The sequence below is a fragment of the Anticarsia gemmatalis genome, chromosome 5 (assembly GCF_050436995.1).
Source record: "Anticarsia gemmatalis isolate Benzon Research Colony breed Stoneville strain chromosome 5, ilAntGemm2 primary, whole genome shotgun sequence".
Classification (NCBI taxonomy): Eukaryota; Metazoa; Arthropoda; class Insecta; order Lepidoptera; family Erebidae; genus Anticarsia; species Anticarsia gemmatalis.
Genome location: NC_134749.1, coordinates 13,011,832 through 13,017,831, shown reverse-complemented (window position 1 = coordinate 13,017,831; position 6,000 = coordinate 13,011,832).

Below are 6,000 nucleotides of genomic sequence, written 5' to 3'. Positions count from 1 at the left end.
ACTTAAAACCCGCCACGTTATACTAACACGAGACAAAAGGACACATAATCTTAGTCCGCGTTAACAACGGATCGTGTCAATATTGAGACGAAACGATTAAACATTGAACAAACAGTTAACTAAACCATAGTGTTGCTAGGATTTAAATATATTGTTATTTTGGTGTTGTAGAGTTTTTGTTGGTTTTGTCTTTATTTCTGGATTCTGACAAGATTTGTGTTAGTTCAGGATACGCATATTTTTATTGTTATTTCAGCATTTTAAAAATTGATTTTGAATTTGTGACAAATATTTATTTTAGAATGATTATATTGGGTAGATATCGGGAACCTCAAATGTCAAAATAATGCCATATTTATCTAGACTTTAAATTTTCCTTGACTAAGTTATGACTGGTGGTAAATAAATTAGTCTATGTCTTAAAGTCTGTTTTAAGTTTTTACGTTTACTTATTATTATTATACAATCTCGAGCAGTTTCCTATTTCCCAGGTTTTCTTAAATCTGACCCTGTTAAATTCGGGTTTACCTTGACTTTAAATTTGATATAAAGTAATCATCTACTCATTAAAGAAGCAAAGCTATTCCAAAAAAAAGAACGCTCCATAATATTTTTTATTTTCCATTTACCAAAACACTTCGTAATCCCCAAAATAGTCCAAAATATTCAACCCTAGCAACACCGCTCTAGTTGTCAACTCATTAATACATTAAACACACATTAAGACGAGATCTTGGGACAATGTGCTATTTGCGAGCCGTCCTCTGCAAACTGCTGGTACATTTAAATTTACTTACCCCTTATCCTTTAAGATTTGAACGGTTTCGGTCGTTACCCATTTCGTATTTGTGTTATAGATTTGGTTTCTGTGTTTTGTATGTGTGTAGATAAAGGGTTGGTTTTGGTTGAGGCTTGCATCGTATTTGAGTATTTTTTTAAATCGTCTAAATAAATCGTAAATATCGAATAAAACCGTCTAAATAATCTAAAATTATTGTTTTGAGTGTTTTATTTAATACAAATGGTTATTATACTTTAAATTTACCTTAGAAAGATGAAAATCCAAAAAAGAATTAACTGTTTTGAGAGTTTATTTATTCTCTTGTATTTTAGATAGGAGACAAATTACTTATTTAAAATTCAAAAAATAAAATAAAGGCAACACAATTGCTCAAAAATACTCTATCCTTATTATTCATAATTAATCTCTTTACGTCATTTTATTATTAACTCTACACACCACATGTAAGCAGATTAAGTACACAAATAGTAATTCCAAGAAATCATTAATTAGTAAAACTTTTTAATCAAAGAAAACATCAAAAAATTACACAGAGCCACCAAAAACACAAGCAATAAAGAAACCCGTCTTTGAACAAAAATCCACATGAAGCACCGCGTGTGGTTGACACGAACCAAAGATGTTTTAATGATATACAGAATGTACACATTATTAACAGTTTCCACAAAGCGTCGACATTTCAATAAAATGACAGGCGGACTTCCGTCACGTTTATCACGACTGCACGGTGGTCAAATGTTGATGAGTTATGATGTAGATAGGACATAATATTAGAGATTTTTGTGGCTACATATCACTATGTTTTCATTATAAAAGTGTGCAATGCAAAAATTATTAATAAAATGGCTTTACAATGCAACAGTTCTTATATTTATGAATGGTGTGCAAAAATCAAATAGGTTTTATTAATAGTGTTTAAAAGTCATCGTAGTAAAATCGATGGCATTTTTTGATAGTCGAGTCATGGCGGGACTCGACCATCAAAAAATGCCATAAATTTTGTCTACTATTTGGTAACCATTGAGCCGTAGTTGGCCCAAGAGCAAATAGTAATCAAAGACATAATTTAAGCACTTGACTATTGTACGAACATTTGGATTAAAAAAGTTGTTTTTCTTTGTTTTCCAGCCCTCTACAGGTATTCAATAGGCAAAAACATTTCTATCCAAAATAAGACCAAAACTGTCCCATCTACATATTTTTTTACTTACTCTTTGTCCTTCTCGCTTCACAGTCGGCACGCAGAACAGCGGTCCTTTTGATCTGGCGGCGCGTGCGCACGGAAACCTACGAATGTTTACGATTATACCAAAAATTCTAATGTTCGTTCAAATTCGAATACAATGAGCTCGTTAATTCATTACGGCTGATTATTTTTGGCTATTTAAGTGCTTTTTGTCCTTATTTACGGGTTTTAAAGAATAGAAAAGGAGTTTTTCCTTCTTTCCTTTTAGTTCGGCGGTTTTGTGTGATGTACCTAATGAGTAGGTGTTAAATTTTTAGACGGTTGATAGTAATAAAAAGTCTATAAATTCAGTTAATAAATGGACCTAAAGTAATATTAGAGTCAGTCGTATTTAATTACTTACAAAATGTGTTCAGAGAAATGCAATTTTAGACTATTCCACCTATTTATCCTCGGACTTGCATGTTATTATTATTTGTAACAAAACACACCACTTAAATGTTTTTGATCAAACCTGGTGTTTTCAGATTATGTAGGAATTAGACCGAAATCTCGAAAAACAAAAGTTTTAACATATTTACAATCAAATTATACTGTTTAACTCGCAAAAAGATTATATTCGTCTATTCCCACCGATATACAAAACAGAACGCCCCAAAATTGGGCAACTTAATCCATTTAATTGTTACACACGGTGTTAATAGTCGATGACAATTGTAATAGGACTCCCGCCCCCATGCGGGCGAAGCCTAATGATTTCACTAGTCTTTTGTGTTTATGAGAAATTACGATGAAATAGAAAGATATTGCTTTTTGTCGTGTTTTACAATTGCTTTATGAATTAAGGGCGTCCCCTTTTTGGTTGTTAGATAACGTATCACGGTTTTATTCTAGTAAGGGTTAGAATATGTCTACTTTTACAGTTATTATAATGAATTTAACTATAATTTAAACTTTACAGGAGATTTTGATGAGAAGCAACTTGGGCTAATAATGTTATTAATTAAGCAATGTTGCTTTTGTGGATTTCTTACAGGTATATGTACAGCCTATACATGTACAACTCTCGCACTTCGAGGTACTATTGTGTTGCGGGGACTTTAACAACAGACGAAATTTCTAGGTGTGGATCGCACAAATCTTTGTTAAATATATGAATTAAACCTGTGACATCCTAACAGTGTATTTTAACCAATGCACTAAAGAATTATTATTATCATTTTATAATATTAAGCAACAACTTATAACAAAATTAAGTCCATATCTTAAGTAACGTAGAGCTATTAAACTACAAAAACATAACACGGAAACATTGAGCCGTCAGATATTAAATTGAAAGCTGACATATCTGGAGAATTTGTAACAAGGAATAAATTCACGTTTCACATTCGATATCGTGAGCGATGTCCACACCAGTGCGCTTTCGTGTTCATTTTGAAGCGTGTCTGAGCAATCAGAGTGCGTACTATTGCATACTTTAAAACTGTATTGACATCAGAACGCTCTCATCGTTTAAGGCGTAAAGTATTTAAACATGTGACGGGTGAAAATATAAACTTTATGTTGGGCTGATTAAAGTGCAAGAAATACTATAACGTAGTTGTTGAAACTATCATTATAACGCCAGTTACCATCCGGGCCTCCAAATATTGTGAGGTAGAGATAAGTTACAAATACTTTACGATTTTGTACAATATTTATTTCACTTCTTACTGTACATAGTAACTTTTACTAAATGGTTGTTAAAGTTCCCGCGACATCGGGATTCATGTTTAATGCAAACGCTTGTACTACTTGTTTTTTTAATTCTGTAATCTGAAATTTACATTGTATCTATATCGCACCCTCGGTGCAACACTGTCACTTATGCAAAAATGTAGTTTTTCAGGAGAAGCATTTTAAACTTTGACACCTCCCACAACAATAACTTTATGTGATATTGATAAGATGAATACATCAGCGAATACTTTTAACTTTACTTTTGCTTATATAATGATAATAGTAATACAGTAGTAGTGCTTTAAATCAATTACTACATAAGTAACTCATTTTTGCATTTTTTTACAAAAGTGACATTATTGCACCGGGGGTACGATATTTAAACGGTTTTAAAATTTCCTGCGAGACAAGATTGATTTTGCAAGCAAAAATATTTTTAAAAAGAACAACGCCCGCATTCGCAAGTTGTACTCGAAAGTGCACTAGTGTGGTACTTACAGAAACAGTCGTTTCAATCTAGATAAATCTCGATCAATATCCAATGACGTTCCAATTACGATACAGGTTCCAGTTGTAAAGTCACTGCGAGTCTGACTGTACTACGCTTTGCTTCACTCACAACGACTGTTAAGGACTGACTACAAATTGTTGTTTTTGTTTGTTGAAATGAAAATTTTGTGAGAAAGATATTAATTATGTTAAGTAGGTAGTGTGTAAAATACACACACTGCCTACAAGCTGCTTAATTCATATTTTACCGAAAAGAGCTTAGTTTTTGGGAGCAAAAATTCATATAATCTCTTCGGTTTGATTTAGTTTTCGGCTACTAGTAACCTTATTCTGATGTCTTATTTTCTTTTGTCCACGTAGCTTAATAAAGCAATTATTGCTATTTTAACTTTGACTAATTTTGATTAACTGAAGCATAATTTCGAATTTTTTAAAATGATCATAATGTTTTTATCATACAAAAGTTCCTTTTTTTTTTTTTTTTTTTTTCGTGGGGAAATGCGTTACGCATACCCTGCGCACTGGGTGGAGCGCAGGGTTATGTGGGACTCTCCCGCCAGAAGGGCGGGCATACACCACTAAAACCCCACGAGTGCCTGCCTGATCCGCGTATGTGACGTGCGACGGGATAACTGCTTTCGCTTAGAACCGCAAGTCGCACGCCATGCGGTTGCCCCTTCCACGGGGGCCCTTTCTAGACCGACTGGCTCGATGGCCGGACACTACGGCCATCGACCTTCTTTGGAGTCTCTCCTCCAAGTTGACAGCAGACGCCCAGTCCACTGTCAGAGACCCAATTTAGGGTGGGCGGCGGTCATGCGCCGCTCTCCTCCGTCCGACGCGGCGTTGACGCATCGGGTGTGCATTCGGGTCTAGCTCCCGGACCCTCTCCGCATCCTCCTTTTGCGCCATTACGATTTCGCTGAAGTATCGCATCGCGCTCCAGGCCTCGTCGCTACCGAGCATGGAGCGAATTACGGCCGGTAGCGACAAATCGAGCCCTATTGCGGTGATCAGCGCTCCGCGCTCTGTCGCCCAAGCCGGGCACTCGGCCAATGTGTGGGCGGCCGTATCTTCGATATGCCCACAGTGGTGGCATGCTGGGGAAGGCTCTCTCCTTGCGACTACAAATAGGTATCGGCCGAAGCAGCCGTGCCCTGTCAGGATTTGCGTCAGTCGGTAGGTCACCGTTCCATGACGTCTGTGCAACCACTCCTCGAGGACCGGTTGGATGGCGCTAATGAGTAGAGCACTAGCGCTGGGGTGCTCCAGCCGCTCGGACCAGATCCGAAGGATGTTCTGGCGTGATTCGCGCCTCCACTGCGATCATACAAAAGTTCCTGTGACAAAAAAGCATAATTGACTTTCCTTCAGTATTCAGTAGAAAATTTGACCAAGCCATCAAATTGACAAAATAATAGTAAAATTTCCTACATTGAAATCCATACAATCCTTAACAGTACAATCATTTACATGTAACACGTAGGATTTACGACGCATACAAAATGTGTTATCTTGTATCTGTCGCAGTGATTTGTTTTTGTTGTTCACTATATATAATACCGGTTCATACCGGTTACTAGCTTGTAACAATACTGAGTAATTATGATTGAATGGACTCGTGATACGATCGGGAAGGTAGGTTTCATTTTAGTTTTGTTGGTTATCTCAAGGCATAATCTATTGATGTCGTATCATGCATAATTTTATCTCAGAAAATAATATTTAGAAGTTTGGTGTAGGTCAAAAATATGTACTTAATAGTCAAACAAAACAATGTTTA